This window comes from Phacochoerus africanus, chromosome 12 (assembly GCF_016906955.1).
Source record: "Phacochoerus africanus isolate WHEZ1 chromosome 12, ROS_Pafr_v1, whole genome shotgun sequence".
In the NCBI taxonomy this organism is placed as follows: Eukaryota; Metazoa; Chordata; class Mammalia; order Artiodactyla; family Suidae; genus Phacochoerus; species Phacochoerus africanus.
Genome location: NC_062555.1, coordinates 1,550,590 through 1,575,382, shown reverse-complemented (window position 1 = coordinate 1,575,382; position 24,793 = coordinate 1,550,590). Strand labels below are relative to the sequence as shown.

Genomic DNA, 24,793 nt, shown 5'->3' with positions numbered 1-24,793 from the left:
GTCAGGTAAATCATCTTCCTTATCACAGATGTCTTTTCTGCAACTGCTAAAAGTTTTATAATTTTTTGGAGCATTTTACCCATCTGTTTATCAACACTTTTTGGACCAATTATTTATCTTGTATTTAAAATAAATTTACACCACTGGATGAGAAATAAACCTTTGCGGAAAATAAAAATTAAACATAAAGTGGTTAGATATACTTGAAAATAGACCATGTGGCAAAACAGACTGAAAAAAAAATAAATAAAAGGTAATTCTACTTTTTCAGCTCTCACACTTGGTATACATATTCAAAATAAAATTTGATATTAAACCACATATGACATAGAACAGTTTTACCTCCGAAGTCTCATATTTAAAATATTATATAAAAGTCATTGTCTTTGTTATAGAATCAGAAAAATAAATACTTCTCTTAGCCATTTTAGTGAATTTGTTTTGGATTGAGATATTTTTACAAATACACAAAAAGATCACAGTTCTCCAAATGACACCACTTCTCAAAGATCTCATTGCCAAAAATGAGATAAATACGTCATTTTGTGACTTATCTGACTGTACACATAAAACACTACTGACGTACAGTGCAGTGGGGGAGAATGAGCATGACTTTGGAGGTACAGAAAACATCTAAATATAAATAATTAATGACTTTTTTAGAGAAGTCAGAAATAAGTCAAATACAGGAACCATGAGACTTAGGTTGGTTCATGAGTTAATTTCTAACATTAGTCACAAATAAACAGTATAGTTGAGAACAGAAGAGTCACACTTATATGATGGAAATTTCTGGTCTTCAGGGACAACATCAGCAATAAGTCAATAGCATTAGCCTCTAGGATTTTTATGTTGTATTATTTATAAATATATAAAAGTACATGGAGTATAATTTTATTTTATATTTGTCTGTTTGTTTTTACTGTATTGTGGTTGTCTTTGCCTTCACCAGCTTAGGCACTTAGTCCCCAGAAGCAAATGATCCTCTTAGGTGCAGAATTGGAGTAACAAGACGGAAGTCACACTTGCATTGCTATAAATCCTCTATATTTTATTTATTTTTATTTGTTAATTTAATTGTATCGGAGTATGGTTGGCTTACAATATTGTATTAACTTGAGGTTTACAGCAAAATGAATCAGACATACATATAAATATACCCATTCTCTTTTCCCCATATAGGTTATTACAAACTATTGAGTAGATTTTCCTGTGCTATATAGTAGGTTCTCATTATTCATCTGTCTTGTACAGTAATGTCAATATGTTTTTCCTGCCCTCCCAATTCTTCCCTTCTTCCTATGTTTTCACTTCTGGTGACCATAAGATTGGTTTTGAAATTTGTGGATTTGACTTTATTTTATAAATAAATTCTTTTGTGCCCTTTTTAAATTAGATTTCACATAGATGTGATATATGATATTTGTCTTTTCCTGTGTGAGTTACTTCACTCAGTATGACAATCTCAAGGTTCATCCATGTCCTCCATACTTTTTAAAAGTAATTAAATTTAAGAATGAAAGCTGTAGTATTTTAATTTGATTCACATGCATTTTTTTCCCTAAAAATCATTATATTGTCCCTTGTATTAGTTTCCTAGTGTTTTTGTAGCAAAACACCATTACCTCAGTGGTTTGAAATAAGAACTTATAATGCCAAAGTTCTGGAAGGCAGAAGTTCAAAATTAGTCTTGTTGAGCTAAAGTCAAGGTATCAGGATGTTGCATGCATTTCAGGATGTGTAAGGGGGAAAATGTGCCAGAGTCCAGCTCCAACAACTAGGTCCAACAGCCAGGGTGTATACGTCCTGAAAGGAGGTGGACAGTGTCGGCATATGCACATGGAGACAGCCTCTTTGTCCCTTCTTTCAGGGTGCTGGACTGCTCAAACTTTATTGGCATAAGTGGTTGATTATATAGTCAGTTTTTCACTACAGATTACATCATAGTGTTAAAAGTACATTGGTTAACTATTAGGCTTTGTTTTTTGATCACATGGTACAGTAGCAATACGTCATGTTTTAAAATCTTCAGCCTAACCAAATTTGGTGAGTACAATTCAAGGACAAACAGGCACCACACATCATGTGGGAAAGAGGAGACCCAGCACAAACCATCTCATGGCCAGCCAATTCCCACAAGCTGAAGAAGTTATAGACACAAAAAATGCTGTCTTCAGACTAGAGTCTATCTTCAAAGTGTCCTTGGCAGAGAGACAGTGTGAGAAAATACAAATCAACTTAGCCAGTTATCACTAAAAGCTTCTAATATCAAGGATGAAACTCACAGCTGGGTTTCTTTTGACCAGGAATAATATATGTCTAACTTCTATGAACCTCATTAAAATCCTAACTCTAAAGTTTACTGTATAACTAGTCCGTAGATTAAACACTATGTTTTAATTAAGTTGGATTGAATAGGGGAAAAGTCCTTTAGAATGAAATTCTTATTACATTATTGTTGCAATTTTGTTAAATCACAAATCACCACAGGAAAATAAGAATAATAAGCAAATAATCAGGAAAGACTGAGGAAAACTGACTAGCAAGTGAATAACAGAAAAGACCAAGTCATCCATGGAACAATCCCCACTCAGCAACGCAAAATGGAAATGGTTTCCTGGAAAATTTAGTTCCCTACCAAGGTCAGTGGGTGGGCCTTATTGTCTTGTGGGGCCTGTCCTCGGAATTGCGCCATGCAGGGAGGCATCCCCTTGCTTAGGAACCTGCCCTCAGAATTGCACCGTTCAGACAGGCCCCTGTTTCTGATTAGGAGTTTGCCCTCAGATCTGCACCATTCAGGCAAGCTCCCTTCCTTGGCTCCTTGTATGTTCTCGGCTCCCCACAAAAAAAATGTTTTCTTTCCTTTCCTAGAGGCTGCCCACCACCCATGCCTGGTGTCCTCTTCCATCCAGCAAGTCCATCATTCTGACCTCTGTTTTAATACCATATATTCCTCTCTAATTCCTCCTCTCTTGTGTCCTTTTTTCCCTTCTGATTACATTGGACCCACTGGGATAAGCCAGGGTAGCCTCTCCTTCTCAAGGTCCTTAACTCAATATCATCAGGAAATAACTTTATCTTCCATGGAGTATTTTCACAGATTCTGGGGATACAGACCCAGGCAACTTTGGGAGGCTGGGTGGGGGAGGGGTTGTGATTCTGCCTAAAACATCAATATCTATATTGGCATATTTTGTGAAATTGGACAATCTAAAATCTTGTAGCTGTCATTAATTCTCAATAAGATAGTCTCACCAAAGCTTACAAACTGTATACCCTTTCTGCATTAATTAGCTGCAATGTCTGTTCTAAACAAACTATACACAAAGCCTCCTTTGAAGGAAAGATAAACAAGAAGTATGTTGTTTGAAGGTTACAAATGTATTACACACATAGACACGTACTCACATATCACTTGCCCACTTATCGGAAATGATGAACTGACTCCATCAGACAATCACATAGACACAGCATCCCATCGTCGGTTCTCAATGAGGAGAAATATAAAAAATAATTTATCTGTCAGTTCTCATCTCCTATTGTTTAAAGCTCATCCTCTGGGGCATTAAGCCACATATATTTTCAGGCCTCAGGTTGGTCCATGGTCTTTGTGTACAAATAATGAAAGTTAGGACAGATTTGAAACAGCAACCACAGGGGTCTCTCATTCCATACCTGCAGCAGAGGCATTAAGAAGCTTATCCCAACTCCATGTGGTAGGGATTTCCTAGGCAGAAAACACTCTAAGTGTGTTCGTCTTGGATGAAACACTGTGAACCACTTCAAGATCATGAAATAAGAAAAGCCATTTGATTTACCCCAATTCTGAAAAATAAATGTCATTTTACAAGTTTAAATCCCAAATCTTACTGATAGACCCTGCTTTTTTCACAGCATTTCCCTTTCTTTTGAAGGACTGGAAACAAGTATCTCAATATTTTACATACAGCTTAAAACACTCTGGTTTAAACAAGCAAAAAATGCTCATACTACATTGACATCCAAAAAGAAAACAGAAATTGGCACAATTCAGAATTTTAAATTCAAAAGCAAAATTGAGGAGTTTTAAGGTTTCCACTGGAGATTTTCTTATCCCTTGGTTGGTATAGATTACAAATGCTCAAAAAAAAAAAAAAAAGGAAAAAAAAAGGAAAAGAAAAATACTCAGGAAACAGACCATGGACATGGAGAACAGGCTTGTGGTTGGCATGGGGGAGGGAGGAGGGAGTGGGATGATGAACAGGGAGTTGGGGTTGGCAGATGCAAACTATTACATTTGGAATGGATAAACATGGAGGTCCTATGTTATAGCACAGGGAACCATGTCCAATTACTTATGCAAAACATTATGGAAGATAGTATATACATATATACATACACACACATATGTATGACTAGGGTGCTTTGCTCTACAGCAGAAACTTTTGGAACATTGTGGATCAACTATATTTTAAGAATTTTTTAAAAGAAAAATACTTTGTAAAAGGCCTATTCTAGCTATGTTTGGTCTGAGCAGCTAATGTCCTCACACTGGAAGTCCTCAAGCATCATCTCCATTTGTTGACATTGTCATAGGTCATATCTACCATCACTGCTTACCAAAGATTATTTCCACAAGCCATCTCCATGGAAATGAAAAAAGTCTATTCAAAGAAATCATGCAAAAAAGTAGGATGGACTAAAAGTTGGAGATGTGGGTAGAAGGAGTAAAAACAAAAAGATTTGGTGATCGGCCAGGCTGTCTCTGTTACAGGGTGCGTGTGTGCAGTTTTTGGTGTCATTTCAATAACTGTTTCATCATCATTATCCAACATTGTCAATATCCTCACTGCTACAGACATTTGAATATTGTTAGACACAAACTATGACATTTAGAATGGATAAGCAATGAGATCATACTGTACAGCACAGGGAAGTATACCCCATCTCTTGGGATAGAACATTATGGAGGATAGTATGAGAAAAGGAAAGTCACTGGGTCAATATGCTTTACAACAGAAATTGACACAACAATGTATCAACAATTTTAATAAAATTTTTGAAAAAGTGGATTAAAATTATTTGTTTATCTGTCTCCATTTCATCTTTTTAACTTCTTGTTGACATGGATTTTGCTGAGTACATTGTTCTATTGCAAATTAAGACCAGCATTTGAATTATTTTTAAAATAGTGGGTTAAGTAAAACAATGTTAGCTCTATAGAGTTATATCTGATTTATTTATTTATTGCAGTCCCTTATCATATGGTAAAACAGTACATAGTCATAAGTTGTATGTGAGGAGTATGAAATTCTTGTGTACTGTTGATGGACTGTATATTGATAGAGGAAATCTTGGAATAGATCCATATTTATTTAAATAAAATATTTTATTATTTTTCTCATATAAGGGGCCCATTCTATGAGATCACAGAAGTGTTAATATATCTATCAGTGGGGACAACACACACAAAGCTATTACTTATGGGGACATATGTAGAATGAGAGTTGGTAACTCACTGAATGACACTTACTATGGGAAAAATCTTATATTCAATGGGGGAAAACTCAGCTTAGAGTAATTTTACGAAACAGAAGATAGTAACATCTTGGTGTATATGTAGTACAACGGATGTGCTTCCAAAACAGTGTTGAATGAGAACCTTTAGGTATCAAAGTGAGTTATATAACAACATGAGATGACCACACATTAAACCAGACATTATATTTCCATCATACGGCTATATTCCTTTTTAAGAACTTTTATCAACTTTAATAGAGATGGTACCTGCGTGGGGAGGTGAAAATGAAGTGAGGATGGAAAATGAGGGATGGGGATGATTATGCAGTATGGAATTAAGGTATAATTAACTCAATTTAGTCTTACATATTAAGAGTTTATATTCCTTCTGATTCTTTCCAAAGACTATAGGGCATATTTAAAGTGGTTTATTTTTATCTTCAGACATAAAACTTGGGAAGAAGCCAATGTGGAAAACACTGAATGTTGAAGTAATGTGTGGGTGGTTAAAGTATCTATACAACAAATAGTAAACTCAAATCCAGATATCCGAGGGAGTGCGGCAAAACTAACAACAAAAGAAAGCAAGTGAATCATATTTTTAAAAACTTCCTTGATTCCCACACCAACATGTCTGCTTCCAGGAGCCAATCACATTTAATCCCCACTATTTAAAATCCACTCTGCTCAGTTTCCCTGAATCCTGGATCCCATCCCCGCCCCCATTTTCAGTTGGGTCTGACACCAAGAAACAAGGTTCCTCAGCAGCTGCACTGTTAAGACTCCCTGAGCCTCTCTTCTGCAGTACAACACAGAAAGTGGAATAATAGTGAACTAATCAGTTTGATATTGAATTAAGCCCTTGTGCCCCAGTTGCCTCTTTATCCCCTGTGTTTTTTCAGACAGTAGTCAAGAACGATGTCTTCATAGTTTATTGTTTCTTAATACAGAAGGTATGAGAGACGTTTTGTTGCAGATAAGGAGAAGCCTGAATATTTGCTGTTAATAAACGATTAGAGATGGGGCTTGTCAGTGCTCCAGGAGAGCATTTTCTGGCTGAAATGTCAGGATTCTGATTCTCCAACCCAACTAGATCATGCAGGTCGCTCTTCGCCCAGCATAGGAGGCAGTAACAGGATTTGTTGAGTGTGCACACACTTGAAGTTTTCCAACCTAGGCTCTAACGGCAGCAGCTGTTTGGGTTAGAGAGCAAGATGGTCAGTCCTTCATGGGCCAAGATGCTTCAGAGTGTTTACCAGTTTTTTTGCAGTGGTGAAAATCAGAACGTGAAAAAGTTTTCAGGGTCAAGGCACAGCCAGGGCCTGGGAGATGGCCAGGTCAGTGAGTGGGCTGGGCCTGCAGCCTCGCAGGTCTCAGTGGCACAGTGGCCCTTGAGCAGATCCCTGGAGAGTGGGCACAGAGTGTGCTCAGTTCAGAGCTTCTCCCTTTTTGAGCCACCAGTTTAGTTTGTGTTTGGTGTGGTTCTCTGCTCTATGTACCTCACCATCCATTCCCACCTCCCAGGCTTTATTTCGGAGAACTCTTGAAGAAGTGCATCTTTCAATGCACTTTGTGCTTTGAAAGACTTCATGAGATTCAAAACAGAAAATCCCTAGAGGGGACACCTGAGCAAGGAAGGCAAGTTACTCTAGCTCTGTGGGCAGGTTTGTAGGGTATCCTAAGCTTTAGGATCTTGTTACCCAGTCACAGGCTTTGGCACATTAGGCTTGACATGAGCTGAAGGATGTTGGATGAAAAAGTACAGAGTAGGGGTGAGAACAAACCTCATGTTTTTTGAGAGAGGGTAGCTGGGGGGTTTGTGCTTTATCTCGGGCTTGAAAGAAGTCCTCTGTGTCCCTTCAAATTTTTTCCAGGTAGCCAGGGAAGCTCTGTGCATGGCAAAACACCATTGCAGGCAACAGGTATCATTCTGACCCACTATGTTGCAAATATCACTAACCAGCTATCCCCCATGCCACATCAGAAAGGGCTGATTTTATTCCAGCCCCAGAGCAAGCTTCTGAAAGTACTTGGGTTCATTCAAGGGCTATGTAATAATGAAATTTACATGATATGTATAATCAGGATTAGTGTTGATTCTTCCGGCAGAAAATTGCAGTGTGTATCTCCCCACCTCCCCAATATACCTATTATTTTGCCCAAATTTTAATAAAAAAAGAAATTTCCTCAATATGGAAATCAAAGTAACTCTGAATAATTAACAAAGATCAGTGACATAATTTCTATTCCCTGAACCTTTCAGAATAACCATGAAATTAGATTCAAGTTCACAGGGCACTGTCTCCAAGGGGGAGAGACACCCTTCAATTCCTCTGACTGCAGCAAGACTAGTAATCACATGGGGGAACAAGAAGGCATTCCTTGTTTTAGGTGAGTAGATGGCACTGATTAACATAATTACTAGAATAGCTCCAGTGACAACTATAGGCCCATCTTCAATTTAAAATTATAGATATAACTTTTAGTCACTGATGCCAGACTCAACACACTATATCATGAATGTGAATTATCTTTTCGTAACTATCATTTCTGGAGAAAGGGTATGTTTTTACCACTGTTATTGTGTTCTTTGAATGGAGTAAACAACCTTATTTCTATGCCTTCTAATTTAAATACTGGGATGCTGCACCATAAATAGTCTGAAGGGGGAGTAAGCATTTCTTTAAAGCTCCAACTGGGATCTTGGCTAAGCACAGATGTTAATCATCAGGCCAGAGGTATTGATGCTGTGTCTATGCCTCAGACAGTAATAGTTTTTTATAGGGCTTTTGTGTTACTCAGGAACATGACTTTGCCATTATCTCTTACCACCGTGCATCCATAGAGTTTTATTTGTGCTGTAGATATCCATGTTTTTGTAAACATCATATAAGAGACTGGAATGTCAGAGGGTAATTTCCCTCAAGAGAAGACTGAGTCAAGAATGAAATAACATTTACCTGGTATATACTTATTGGGCAGATGATCCTAGGATATATATGATTATCCATATATATATACATATATACGGATAATATAATTGATATATAATGTTTATTTGGTAAAAGATTCTAGGAAGCAAAAATGAGGGAATGGGGAGTGTGAGAATGATAAGGAAGAAAGTTAATAAATTGTGCAAAAGAAAAAGGATAAATTACTGCCATGTGTTTAAAGTTTTGTTGAGGTATATTTAATTTACAATGTTGTGATAATTTCTGCTGTACAACAAAGTGATTCAGTTATACATGTACACACATCCATTCTATTTCCAGTCCTTTTCCCCCTATAAATTATCACAGAATATTGGTAGAGCTGTCTGTGCTATACAGCATCTCCCCATTGGCCAGTTATTCCATACACTATAACGTGCATGTGCCAGTCTGAAAACCCCAGTCCATTCCCAGCCCCAGCAGTCCACTTTGGTAACCATATGTTTGATTTCAAAGACTGCGTGTCTTTTTCTACTCCACAAATAAGTTCATCGGTATCATTTATTTTAGATGCCACATGGAATTGATGTCATATGATGTTTGTCTTTCACTTTCTAGCTTCGCATAGTACAATCATCTCCATGTCCATCCATGGTGATGCAAAGGGCATTATTTCATTCTTTTTTTATGGCTGAGTGACACCCCATTGTATACATGTGCCACATCTTTTGTATGCAACTAAGTTTCAATCAAATTAAGATGTTCTGTAGTTTTCCTTTAAGTGCCTACTAGGAATTGTCCAAATGAAGGCTACTGTGTTGGGGTGCTTTTCCATTGAGTTCTATGTCTTCCTATTTGGGAACTGTTCATAACATGTTAGATCTCAGGCACTTCCAAATCACATTGAGTGTGGTCTGAGGAAGCTCTCAGGATCATTTGACCTCAGGAAAAGAAGCCAGACACTTGAAATGGGAAGTTACCAGCATGCCAGCATGGCTCTAGTTCAAGTCAGATGTGACCCAGAATGACAAAGAGTGTGAAATAGATGTATGCCACAGTGAAATTTGCATTAGTTAAGTTGATGGCAAAGACAAAATAACACAAATTAGACTTTTAAAAGAAAATTATCGGGAATTCCTGCTGTGGCTCAGTGAGTTAAGCATCCAACTAGTGTCTGTGAGGATGCAGGTTCAGTCCTGAGCCTTTCTCAGTGTGTTAAGGACCCAGCATTGCTGCAAGCTGAAGCATAGGTTGCAGACATAGCTCAGATCTTGTGTTGCTGTGGTTGTGGCATAGGCAGGCAGCTGCAGCTCCAATTTGATCGCTAGCCCCAGATCTCCCATATGCTGCAGGAGAAGCCCAAAACATTCTCTGAGAAGGCGCCTTCTCCTCCTCTTCTTCCTCCTGCTCTGGATCATTTTCTCATCAATATTGTGCTGAGGAACCATACCAGCCTTTTCAAATGGTTTGAAGGCCTCGGCACAGCTCCTTTCCCTGCTCCTATCACAAACCCCAGGCAGAAGGACCTTGAAATGCTGAAAAGGCCCTCTTCTACCCTTTGTCTCAAGAGAGATTCAGGAAAAGTCACCTCCTATATGGAGACCAAACTGTGAACTTTTTCATTCCTGTCATATGTCTCCTCACATGGGTATGAGAATATTCTGCCAACATGGAGTATGTGGACTGCACTGACTTGGCCCTTCCAAACTCGTGTAACAGGAGATTGCATTGCCTTTTCTTGGCCTCCAAAATAGAACTTTGGACTTCAGTTAACATTTCCACCACACAACAACATAATGAGGGCTTGGTCCCTACTATCTCTGCATTTTTAAAAATATAGATAGGCTAAAGTCTTGTAAGTATCTCCTAAGATATTCATAGCCGGGCCAAAACAGAATCAAAATTCAATGTCATTAAATGGTTGAAGAAGCTCAGTTCTTGCTAGAATTGTTAATCTATTGGATGCATTATCCTTTCAGTATTGGTGAAATTGCCATGCCTGAAACACCCCATAATCTAGCCTAGGGCATTTTCTTTACTATTTCATAATGTGCCTAAATGCACTGAGGGACATTTTCTCAATGCCCCCATAATCTAGCCTAGGGTCAATACATTGTTAATATTGTGAATAGAATTTTGGAAAGAGTAAATAATAAAAGGCAGATTTATTCTCAATGCCCCCATAATCTAGCCTAGGGCATTTCCTTTCCGATTTCGTAATGAACCTAAATGCATCGAGGGGCAGTTTCTCCTTAATATCTTGTTTTTCATGTTACAAATTGCACATATCACAAGTGAATAGGAAAATTTATTCTTTTGAAGGGTATGAAGAGAGGGCAGATGACCTCCACAGATCCCAGTTATAGGACACAAGCAAAACACAAACTGTGTTAGCTCATAGAATTTTGCCTGCATGTTTGAGAATCTAGCATCATGGGAACTAATTATAATGATGAAGTTCACTTAAAAAAAAATCTCCATGAAGAGTTCCTTGGTATTCTAATGTTTAGGATTTAGTGCTTTCATAGCTGCAACCCAGGTTTGATTTCTGGTCTGGGAACTGAGATCCCACATCATGCAGTTGCCAAAAAAATGCTGTGTATTTTACAAAATAAGGAATGGGAAACTATGTAAGAGCCAGTGGCTTTATTAGCTGTGTTGGATAAGAGGAGTATGGATGTTTGTGCTTTTTAGGCATTTTTAAATAGTATATGTGTGTGTATGTATATATATATCTCTTCCTTGTTTGGCTGGTGCTAATGAGTGTGTATTTTTACTTTTCAGTCAATACATTGTTAATACTGTGAATAAAATTTTGGAAAGAGTAAATCATAAAAGGCAGATTTAATCTTGCAGATTCCTCTTGAATTTAAATTCTGATGTTCTTGAAATTTAAATTTAGTTAGTGACCTCCAGAAGTTCTAGTCTTTAAGACTATGAGTTTAAACATTATATTTTCACCTTAAGTTCTTGACCAGTACGTGGATGGACTAAACCTTCAATTTCATCATTTTCTATAGGGATGATCATTTTCTCCAACTCCATTTATTGAGTAGTAATATTGTCCTCATTGTTCTAACGTGCAACCTCTCTCATATAACACACTTGTATACAGTCATGAGTCTTTTCTGAGTTCTCTATTCTGTTCCACTGATGTATGTGCCCACCTTGTACCAATGCTACATTGTCTCAACAACACTAGCCATATAAGTTTTAATAGCTGGTCATGCTAATCTTTTCAAATGTGTCTAACGTATTCTTCACATTTTCTAAATACATTTTAAGCTGGTGTCAAATTCCCCCAATGAGGTTTTAATTGCAAAGACATTAAGCAAATAAATTAATTTCAGCAGAAATGATATCTTTATAACATCTGGTTGTGCAATCCGGGAACGGAGTATATCTATCAACTTACTTAGATCTTCTGTCATGTTTTTCAATAATGTTTTAACTTTTTTTTCCTTTCACAAGTGTTTAGTTTAGTTTTTATACAATAGTCTATCATTGTGGAATTTCCATTATATTCTTTTCTTTGATTTGCTTTTTTAGGGCCACACCCATGGCATATGGAGGTTCAGAGTCTAGGGGTTGAATCAGAGCTACAGCTGCCAGTCTACACCAGAGACACAACGATGCCAGATCCAAACAACATCTACAACCTACACCACCACAGCTCATGGCAATGTCAGATCCCCAACCCACTGAGCGAGGCCAGGGATCCAACCCGTGTCCTCATGGATCCTAGTCAGTTTTGTTAACTGCTGACCCATGCAGAGAGCTCCCTGTATAGTTATTTTTCATAAAAGTTTGGAAGCAACTGACTTTTAAAAAAAATTGAAGGAAAGAAGAGTTAGGAAATAGAGGTAGAGATAATGTGATCCTTCACTTAAATGGTATTCATTCAAAACATGGTATGTAGCCCCAACGGAAGATGAATTGAAGGCATAAGAATAGCTTTCAAATCAAAATATGGTAAATATTCCTTATTTCTATGAATGTCATGTCCAGTTGACTTAATCTGGATCAAATAATCTATTGTCCTGTCCATGTGTATTTAATCAAGTAAAATTTGAATACTTCAAATGAATCATGCAATATGTAGTTCCTCTTGTTTCTTATTATTGTCTTTCTTTTTCGTCTTTATACTTCATACAATGATATCCCTTGCCAGCCCCTGAGGCATTTGAAATAGCATTCTATACATTATTTTTTAAAGATCCTGATTTATTTATTTGTTTATTTTCAATTATATTCTATTTTGTTTATTTCCCAAATACATTATTTTTTTTTCCTACTGTACAGCATGGTGACCCATTACACATTCATATATTCATGTATATTTTTCTCACATTATCATGAACCTACACTTTAGAGTAATATTTTTGTGTGTTAGATAAGAACATTCATAATAGTTTACTGGATGTTTTTATGTGGTACATTAGCAAACATGTTTTAATAAGTTTCTACTTTTCATAAAATGTGCTAGGAAAATATAACTACGGTGTTAAATCCATCATATCAGCAATACTGTGTTAGGGTAACAGCACGTGTGGGATTGCTTACTTATTGTTCTTTTTCAGATTGAATAAATTATAGATGCAAGGCTTATTTGATCGGCAACACAGGAAAAACATCAGAAACTCCAAGTATCAGCACACAGTGCTGGAACTAATATACACTCTTCTAGAGGAAGTGAAATATATTTCTGTGCAAATAAGTGGGCATGTTAAGGTCTATTGCAAGGTAGCTAAATTACTTTCTATCATAAAAATCATTAAATAACATTTAAATTCATAAAAACATAGTTGAATTAGAGCACAATTTAAAAAATCAAACGGGGGTTCCCATTGTGGCACAGGAGAAATAAATCTGACTAGGAACCATGAGGTTGCGGGTTCAATCCCTGGCCTTGCTCAGTGGGTTAAGGATCCGGCGTGGCTGTGAGCTGTGGTGTAGGTCACAGATGTGGTGCAGATCTGGCATTTCTGTGGCTATGGCATAGGCCAGCAGCTACAGCTCCAATTGGACCCTTAGCCTGGGAACCCCCATATGCTGTGGGTGTGACCCTAAAAAGCAAAAGACAAAAATAAATAAATAAAGTTAAAAAAATCAAACAAATAGTGGAATAAAAAAGTATTTGAGTATGTGGAGTTATAATAAAGGCAAGTAAATCAAAGTCTATTAAATGAGTTTAGCAATGGTTTTCTTTGGAGACAAAGACTGAAGTTGCAAGGACAAGAAGCAGAGGACTATTACTTATTTTAATTCTTTCTACAATCTGATACAGTTTAACTAATTATATGTTTGCTTGTTCATTTATTTACTTACTTATTTTGGACTTGGAAATCTAGATTGATCTCCCCCTCCCCTTTTTTTTGGATGTGGCCATGGTGTATGGAAGTTCCCAGGGCCAGATATCCAAACTGCACCACCACAGTGACCAGAGACACAGCAGTGACAATGCTAGTTCCACAAACTTCTAGGCCCATAAGGAACTCTGAATTATCTCTTTTAAATAAAAATATTTTGAAAAATATCAGGATTTCCATTCTGGCCATATATTTCTAATGATATATTTTGGACAAAAATATAGAGGGACTGTATAGACCTTGAAATGGGAACCAGGACACAGAAAGGGAAAATAATATGGCTACTCTACATCCTAGGTTGCAATTGTTTCTAAATTTGGCTCCAGGTTCTAAAATTGAGGTGAGTCTTGTATGTATGTATGTATGTATGTATATCTATTTATTTATTTACTTGACTTTTTAGGGCCACACCCACAGCATGTGGAAGTTCCCAGGCTAGGGGTCACATTGGAGCTGCACCTGCTGGCCTGTACCACAGCTCACGGCAACACCAGACCAGTAACAGACTGAGCAAGGTCAGGGATCAAACCCATGTCATCATACATACTAGTTGAGTTTGGTACAGGTAAGCCCAACAGGAAACCAATGAATCTTGTTTTAAATTGCTCTATCTAAAATGACTACATTTATCTTACATATAATAGCTTTACATAATAAACTTTTAACAGATGAGATCTCCTGAAATGCAACATCTTTTCCAACAGTTATCCCACAGCTATTGTCCTTAATGGCTTGGATGGCCAAATGGAATCAAACTGCTGAGTGATTCATCCTCATGGAGATCACAGACCTTCGTGAGCTTCAGGGTCCCTTCTTTGGACTGTTCTTCATCATCTATGCCATATCGGTGGTGGGCAACTTGCACATGATCATCCTCACCAGGGTGAACTCACGTCTACAGACCCCCATGTACTTCTTTCTCAGACACCTGGCTTTCACTGATCTTGGTTATTCACTGTGGGACCCAAAATGTTGGTAAACTTTGTAGTGGATTGAAATAAAATCTCCTATCATTGGTGTGCTACACAGCTGACTTTCTTCATTTTGTTCATCATGAGTGAACTTTTCATTCTGTCAGCAGTGGCCTATGACTGCTCTGCGGGCATCAGTCACCCTCTGCTCTGCACAGTGGTCACATCACAAAGAGTATGCTGGGTTCTGGTAGCAGTCCCCTACTTTACAGTGCCTTTGTTTCTCCGATAACCACCATAAAGATATTTATTTCATCCTTTTGTGGCTGTAATGTCATTAGTCATTTTTACTGTGACAGTCTCATGCTGTTAACTTTGCTGTGCTCAAGCACATGAGAAATTGAGCTGTTCATACTGACCTGTTCAATGTTTAATTTGGTTCCATCTCTTCTGATAGCCCTTGTGTCCTACATACTGATTCTTAAGGCCAGCCTCAGAATGAACACTGCACAGGGAAGACACAAGGATTTCTCCACCCGTGGATCACAGCTGACAGTGGTAGTTGTATTATATGCAACTCCATCCGTTACATACATGCAGCCCAAGTCCAGTCACTCCTTTGATACTGTATCTTACACCATGATAATTCCCATGCTGAACCTTATGATATACAGCTTGAGGAACAAAGAAGTAAAAGGTTCTCTGCATAGGATATGGAAAAATCTGCACAAACACCCTACATAAAATTAAATATAGAATGTGTATATGATATATTTGGTTATAAAATACTGTTTATTAGAAAGCAATTAGAAAGCAATTGTTTGTCAAAAGCAGGCAATATAGAGATCTTTTTCCTTGTTTTCAATTTATAGATGTTCAAGTAGTGATGATCCCTCTGGTATAAAATTTGATTTGCCTCAAGTTTCAGTGCAAGAGACTAAAGTCCAGATCACTGTTCCCACACTGCCTAGTATGTTATGATTGAAGGCAAAACTTTTTTTACTGCATCTATCATTAAATAATCTTTCTGAAAAAGGCTTCTTATGTGTTTTATTTTCCTCTTAAAAAGTGTCTTTTTATTTTTATTTTTTTCCCACTGTACAGCAAGGGGATCAAGTCATCCTTACATGTATACATTACAATTACATTTTTTCCCCACCCTTTGTTCTGTTGCAACATGAGTATCTAGACAAAGTTCTCAATGCTACTCAGCAGGATCTCCTTGTAAATCTATTCTAAGTTGTGTCTGATAAGCCCAAGCTCCCGATCCCTCCCACTCCCTCCCCCTCCCATCAGGCAGCCACAAGTCTTTTCTCCAAGTCCATGAGTTTCTGTTCTGAGGAGATGTTCATTTGTGCTGGATATTAGATTCCAGTTATAAGTGATATCATATGGTATTTGTCTTTGTCTTTCTGGCTCATTTCACTCAGGATGAGAGTCTCTAGTTCCATCCATGTTGCTGCAAATGGCATTATGTCATTCTTTTTTATGGCTTAACAATATTCCATTGTATACATATAACACATCTTCTGAATCCAATCCTCTGTCGATGGACATTTGGGTTGCTTCCATGTCCTGGCTATTGTGAATAGTGCTGCAATGAACATGCAGGTGCATGTGTCTCTTTTAAGGAGAGTTCTGTCCGGATAGATGCCCAAGAGTGGGATTGTGGGGTCATATGGAAGTTCTATGTATAGCTTTCTCAGGTATCTCCAAACTGTTCTCCATAGTGGCTGTACCAGTTTCCATTCCCACGAGCAGTGCAGGAGGGTTCTCTTTTCTCCACACCCCCTCCAGCACTTGTTATTTCTGGACTTATTAATGATGGCCATTCTGACTGGTGTGAGGTGGTATCTCATGGTAGTTTTGATTTGCATAAATATTTTATGTGTGTTATGCAACATTTAAACACTAGTGCCCATCACACTGGTATACTGACACATAGAAGATGGCCCCTACTGTTCTTTGTCCTGAGCACTTATACAGCAATGAATAATATATCAAAAATAACTCCTTAACAATGCTTTAACTATCTCTCCTCTGTGATGGTGGCACCTTAGATTTCTGTTAAATTATGATATGTGAACATTTATAAGCATAGGAATACAGAAACAAAAGTGTACCTCTTCGCACCATTTCCATTGTGGCTCAGTGTGTTAAGAACCCAACATTGTCTCCAGGAGGATGTGAGTTTGATCCCTAGCCTCACTCAGTGGGTTAAGGAGCCAGCTTGGATCCAGTCTTTCTGTGGCTTTCATGTAGGCCCTCAGCCACAGCTCTGATTTGACCCCTAGCCTGGGACACTTCAATATGCTGCAGGTGTGGCCTTAACAAGGAAGAAATATATATATAACTGTTTTCCAGTGGTATAAATGTACTAATTAAAAATCCAAAATAACTTCCAAGGATTTCTCACATGAGAAATGTGATTTTGCAATGTTGGTAGATATAAGGTCAGCACACAAAAATACAATTTTTGTATAATACTAGCATAAAGCAGGTAAAAACACAATATTAAATAATTAATTACATAGGAAAAAATCTGTAAAATTCTTAGGGAACAACTTGTGTGACTTCATTGTTAGGACCTACGGAAACATTACTGAATTCCTAAAGAAGACAGGCATGCAGCAAAATACCATTGGCTGGAAGAAATAAATATGATCAAGTCATTTGTGTCTAAATTGCCCCATATATTTAATGCAATAACAATTAGAATTCCACTCAAGTTAGTATTAAAATATATGTGGAAATGCAAATGATTGAGAACAGTCTGGAGAAAACCTCAGTAGAAGCAGGATTCCAGAGGACTTCCAATAGCAGATTTCACATCCTTAAATAAGGCTAGATTATTTTAACAGTTGTGTCATCAATGCATATACGGACAGAAAGACCAATAATCAAAACTATGGGGATCTCAGCATTATGGTTTGGATAAAAAGGCAGATATATAGGAAGTGGTGCCCTATATGGCAGAGTAGAAAGACCCTGAGCTCACTTCTTCCCATAGGGACACCAAAATACAGAGCATCTACTGAGAAGAATGACCTGAAGTCTAGCAAAAAATGTTCCTGTACAACAGAAGTATAAATGAGGAACTAATACAAAACAGGTAGCAGGACACTATAGAGACAAGACACATACTATGAAGTGCGGGAACCACAAAAAGCAGATTACTTACAATAGCAGGGCTTCTCTATAAATGATAAGGTTCTGAGCCCCACATTTAGATCCTTAGCCAAGTAATCCTGCACTATGAAGATGAGCACCCAAAATTAATTGGCTTTGAGGGCACATAGAGCTGATTTTGAAGGAGCCAGAAGACAGCTATGGGAAGTGGGCAGAAGCAGTCATTTGAAAAGGGCTTGGGTCAGACTCACATACTAATATTACAGAGCCTCCAAGAGAATCAGCCAGCAAGCGAGCCTTACCATTAGGGCTGTCTCAAGGTATGAGAAAATATGGATATTTTTACAATGTAAGTTATCTAAGAGATAGCTTAGATTCAGTCTTTATTTTTATTTTTATTTTTTGTCTTTTTGAATTTCTAGGGCTGCTCCTATGGCATATGGAAGTTCCCAGGCTAGGGGTCTAATCAGAGCTGTAGCCGCTGGCCTACACCAGAGCCACAGCAACACAGGATCTGAGCCATGTCTGCAACCTACACCACAGCTCACAGCAACGCCAGATACTTAACCCACTGAGAAAGGCCAGGGTTGGAACCTGCAACCTCATGGTTCCTAGTCAGATTTAATAACCACTGAGCCATAACAGGAACTCCCAAGGTTCAGTGATTTTTCTTGAGAAAAATAATTTTGGGGGAATTTTGAGCCTATGTAAATATTGAGTATCAAGAACAGGAAGTTTAATCTTTCTATAGAACTGTGTAGAAGAGGCCTGACTTAGCTGAGGCCTACATGGCAGTGTCCTGAATGAATGTCTCCTGGTAGCAGGGGACCAGAAAGGCCCTGAGAGTTTTCAGATATATATTTCTCTGCTTCTGTGATTTTTTAGAAAATATGTACTTGGGAGAATAAGTAGGTTTTTTAAAAAAATTGAATTGAAAAAATTTTAAATGAATCTTTTGGAGAAATAGGAAGAGCAGTTCAGCTCTAAATAAGATTTTAGATCATGGGGAAAAGATGCTGATTCACACGAGCAAAAAAAAAAATGGGAAGAAATTATAAGGATAAAGACTTTAGAAACCATGCTTCTCTTGTTTAATGATAATACAAATTGTTTAATCTATATAATAATATCATTTGGGATAAAGGAATAGATATTTAATTAGCACATTAAACAGAAGAACATGAGGGAGTTCCTGATGTAGCTCATTGTGTTAAGAACCTGACTAGTATCCACAGGGATAAGTGTTCAATTCCTGGCCTCACTCTGTGGGTTAAGGATCCTAAGTTGCCTCAAGCTGCAGGGTACGTTACAGATGAAGCTTGGACCTCTCATTTCTGTGGCTGAGGGGTAGGCCTGTATCTGCAGCTCTGATTTGACCTCTAACCCAGGAACTTCCCTATGCCTCCGGGGTAGTCCTAAATAAGACATAAAACAAAAGCAAAACAAAACAGAAGAAACTGAAAATCTTCCAGATTCAAGAAAATAAGTCAGGGTCTCTCAACATCAGGAGATTATGTGCACCCCCTCCCCTCCTCTACCAAGGGGACATTTGACAATATCTAAAAACATTTTTAATTTGTCACAAGGAGAGACCAGCGGTAAGGGCGATATGATCATCTCCTAGACAGAAGCCAGAGATGCTGCTATATGTGGTACCAGGCACAAGGAAGCTCCCCGTAGAATAACAAACATGAAATATCAATAGCACCAAGGTTAAGGAACTCTGAAAAAGATCACTAATAAAGTATTTTATAATAATGGGAATTGACTGGGAAAGATTAACTTCTGTTTGATTCTTAAATCATAGTATGTCTAAACACATACAACTATCAAGAGTTCCCACTGTTTCATGAGAACTATAGCTTATAGCACTGAAACATCTATAATCAGTTGGGTCAAAGGTTGTAGAAACAGAGATGATCTTACCAGAAATGTTTATCTTAGAAATATATTTTTATTATAAAGGGATATGTATGAGAAATTTCTTTTTTGTGTGACTTACAGCTCTAAATTGAGGACACTTCCAGGTGAGATAGGGTGTGCTGATTACCATAACATTCTGAATTATTTCAATTATAAATATATTGCACAATTGCAACATACTTTTGTCAAAACATTCTGCAGAGCAAAGGTTCATGATTTTTACCTCCTTTTGGTATTTGGGACAACTCTGGTATGACTTCTCATCCTTTTGTCCACAGGAAGGAATATTAAGGACAGACTTAATCAAAACTCAAAAAGTTAATCTGACTTATTCATGTATTTCATAATTGCAACATAATTCCTGCATCATAGAATGATGCTTGGCTTCAGCATACAATGTTATGAGTCAGTACAGCCTCTGGAAGGACTCATGCCCTATTATAACAACCTACTGGGGATGATTTTCTACTCTGTTTGTATCTTATGCAATTTAATCGAGTCCCAAGGTGATATTGTTTTTGACATCTTGTCCCACAAAGATCAGTGACTACTTGGGAGCTTAAAGAATATGGTTCCCAGGGATGCACATACATAAAAACCTAAAGCCTCTGACATTTTTCATCATAGCATCTTCAGAAACAGGGGAAGCAATGCCTATACCACAGGTTGGATGAACTACAGTCTATTTGGGGGGAATGGATTGAATATTTTCTTGAGACTGTAAGCTTGTTTGTTTGTTTCTCCTCATGAGAGAAATTTATTATACCCATGTATAAGAGAAAGAGGAATTTTTTTTAAAAAGGAAGTGGTATTAGGCATACTTTTATATGCCTATATTTAGCCCTTTCTTAGATTGTTAAGAAATGCCAACTTCTTTTAAGCACTCCTTTATGAAAATATTTTCCATTTTTGTACTGAGTAGTGATCTCAGTTGAGAATGGGAACAACTTAATCTGCAGAACTAAATGTCTTCTACAAGCTATTAATGTGAGAGGGGGAAGAGTGTAAACAAATAGGAAAGAATTCTTGATTTCTCTCTCCTTCCCCCTTCTTCCTCTCTCACTTTAACACCATCTATAGAACCTGATGAAGACAGTATGGAGATTGTCTAGCAGTCACTCTGATGCTGAGGGTGAGAGTGAGGGGTCCTCAAGACTGTCATGAATGAATGCAGACATGGGAACTGCTTTGGAAGCAACAGAAAAGGAATTAATTTGACCTTGTGCCAAAGGGACTTTAGGATGTATCTCCATAGCAGGTTTTTCATCCTTGGGATTATTGATATTTGTAGCTAGATCATATTTTGGTGTTTGCATCATGTGTTGTATGCATGTATACAGGCTGGGGTTGGGGAGGGGATGCTGCCCTGTGCCTTGTAGAGTGTTTAGCAGTTTCCTGGTCTCTACCTACTGGATGCCAGTAATAACCCTCCCTATGGCAACCACCAGGTATATCATTAGATATTGCCAGTATGTCACAAAGATCAAAATCACTCCTGGTTAAGAATCACTGATCTATAAGTAATGAGCAGCCTGATTTTTCATCTCTAGACTTAAGAACAAGAAAAGGTTTTCAAAATTATATACTACTTTGTACTTTGAAAGAAAAGAATATCTCATTTTTACTGGGCATTGGAGAGAGAAAATCATATCTTCAGAATAATTATGTTTTAAAACTGGGATATTTTATTTCAGGTATACTTGTTACCTGAAACCTTTTAACCTCTTTTTTAAAAACATTTTATTTATTTATTTGTTTTAATTTGGCTGCACTTATGACACATGGAAGGTCCCAGGCCAGGGACTGAATCTGTGCTGCAACACTGACTATGCCATAGCTTCAGCCATGCCATATCCTTATCCCATTGAGCCACAGTGTGATCACCTATCCTTCATCTCTATGAAACTATTTGAAGAAGGAGAAAAATACCTAATTATGATTTGGACTTAGTTCCAAGTCTCTTCCCTCGAGGAATAACCAGCTGGTCCTTCCAAACATCATATTGTTCCTAAGGATCAGGAAAGAGAATAAATAATACTGTCTTACCTTCTGTTGGCACTTTCTACAAATGAAAGGATTTGAATATATCCCTTCTTTTTTACAAAAACTTACACCAGCTTATAGTGGTCATGTTTTGTGAGAATTCAAGCAAGATTCCAATTACTTTTTTGAAAAAGTAATTGGAATAAAATCGTTATGTTTCATGGAGGTTATGAAGATTAAATATACAATGTGGCTTGTGTGTGTGTGTATATATATGTATATACGTATATGTATATGTGTATATATGTATAATTTTGCAACCCGGCTATCTATTTTTTGACTTGCCATTTTACATAGTGTTTTTCAAGTAATTAAAAATTCCTCAGATTTCCATTTCCCTCATGGCAGGCAGCAGGCCTGAGCAGCAGAATCTGCTTGGCGGGTTCATGGTCAACAGCTTCTTCTCAGTTCTCCTACTGGCCACTGCTGCTCCTTGGTGGACCAAAGATTATGGCCTAGAACAGTGCCATTGCTGTTGGCCTGTATGGGGCACTTTTCATTGGGCACTGCATTTATGTTGACAGCAAGAGATGTAATGACCCCAACTCCAAGAACAAGGTAAGAGAATGAAGAAATAAACAAAAGCTTGTTAAGGAGAGAGTTGGACTTTCCAAGTTACCTGATCTTAAAGATGCTGAAGCTGTTCAGAAATTCTTCCCTGAGAAATATAGCTTGGTTAGTAGCTCAAGGTGAATATGAGATGGGTGTAGACCATCTGACAAATGCAATTGCTGTGTGTGGACAGCAGCAGAAGTTACTGCAAGTGTAGAGTAAACTATACCAACTAGTGTTCCAGATGCTTCTGACTAAGCTCCCAAAAATTAATCAGATAAATTTTATGTCCTCAGAGTTTGGCTGAGAAGATGTGGAATGAGACAAATGTCACCATGATCTCAATTAAAAACATTTTTAAAATCTTGGAAGATGAGCAACTCTGGGGAAGTAAGGGCAAATATGCTTGTCATGGACTGTCCTACACTCAAATCTACCAAAATTAAATTTTACTTTGTGTAGACCCATTTGTCTGTTTTATTTATTTTTCCCAGTAAAAAGTGTATTTTGATACAGAGCATTTGCATTTCTAAATCCACTATGAGTTACCAAAACATGGATTTTGTTTATTCCTAAAATACGTGTTAAGAATGTATATAGAACATCACATTGCTTACGTTAAAAATACCTAGTGCTGGAGTTCCCTTGTAGTGCAGCAGGTTATGGATTCAGCATTGTCACTGCAGCAGCTTGGGTTGTTGCCATGATGCTCGGGTTTGACCCCTGGCTTGCAAACTTCCACGTGCCATGGAAGCAGATTAGAAAACCCAATGTTCAGTTTTGAAGATAGACCATAAGAAGTGTACAAAGCTGAAGAATGAACTTTTTTTTTAAAGCTGCAGTACATTTTTGCTACACATCAGAAAACTGGATGAAAACTTGATTGTGTTTATCAAAACTGAGCATTAAAATCTTTGAGAAATTATTTATTTTCATTTAATCTCTTAAATACATGTCATACACTGCTGTGCTGTAACAACTTCACCGCCAACATGTGTATTAGTCTTGAAATGTTTTGTTAAATCACTGGGCTTAGTGTGTTCAAATATTTTCTTCTTGTGTTTTAGATGTGTGTATGGTCAAGTAATGTGTGTCAGTAGGGAGTGCCAGCAGTTAGATCTGTGTACGCCTTTCACCTATCTGAGTGAACTTTGCCAGTTGGTCTGTCCACTGCATCATATATGAAATGAGGGGATTGGTCTCCTGGTTTAGCTTGTAATTCCTTTGCTTCTGTTCAGAACCTTCAAATCAAATTCCCTTTTTCTGCAGGACATAACTACTTGGGCACTAGTCATTGCATATTTTATGTACTCTGAAGTTTGCATGCTTACCTGGCTTACTATTTCTGAATTGATTTTTTCTTTCCTTTTTTTTTTAAGATGTAACTTGTGTTGATTTTCATGTAAATCATGGTTCTGACACAACTTTTGTAAATTAATCTGAAACTTAACATTCAACGTAATTGAATTGGCATGATATGCTTGTAAAGAGGTTTGGTTTTCCTTTGCTTTTATATTAAGTGTACCTCCTTAATCCCTTTCCAGTATGATTTGTTTACCTTGTGTCATAAGACATGTCTCTACAATATTTTCTTAGCCTCTTTGCTGAAAAATCCCATCTTCCTGCTTTACTTTATCCCATCTTCCTTCTTGAAAAACAGTCACAGTGCTGGTAAATGACTTAAGCTTAAGAACAAAGACCTAAAGGCTATTCATAGGGTCAGCTGAATGAGGACATAATGCATTGGTGTAGGCATACTGTACCTGTGCAGATTGGCATGCTGTTTGCACAAGCATGATATGTCCTCTAAGGAATAAGAGAAAGAGAAACCTTATGGCCAAATGGTTTATGAGGGGACATTAGCAGACTATGCATTAGCAAAGTGAACCAAGGTGCAAACCTAGGCATGCCTGGTTGCAGAAAATAGGTATGCCATTTGTGGAAGCACAGTGTGGATTCTCTGGTATGCTATGCATAGCTAACTCAAATGCTAATGATTGTTATGTGCCTAAAGGTCAGAGTAAAATCTTAACCTTTTAACAACTAAGTGGCTTTTAAAATAATAAAGGAACTTATAAAATAGTAAAGAAACCCTATATCCTCCACCCATAGCCCCTCCTTACTTGATGTCATCCTAAATAGCACAATAAAAGCAGTGTGGTTTCTTGAGGCAGTGTTCTTGGTCCCTGAGACCTTGAGTCCCCTGTTCCCACCTTTACTTAATTATATGTCTCTGTGTCTTATTTTATGTTAACTTTTTTCCTTAAGTTTCACAGCACCCATTCTTCAGCCCCATCCTGCTGAGCTGGTCTCAGCAATCTTGTTATGAAAACGAGATGTAACCTTGTGGCTGAAGACTTGCAAAGAAGGAAGATAATGGGAAATAGTGAAATATTATCTGCAGCCACCAATTTACTATAGGCTCTGAAAATAAAGA

General features: G+C 37.6%; 1 pseudogene; it reads left to right on the top strand.

Moving 5' to 3' along the window:
• Positions 1–14,564: 14,564 nt before the first annotated feature.
• Positions 14,565–15,453, top strand: LOC125112974 (olfactory receptor 8K3-like; annotated as a pseudogene).
• The last annotated feature ends 9,340 nt before the right edge of the window (positions 15,454–24,793 follow it).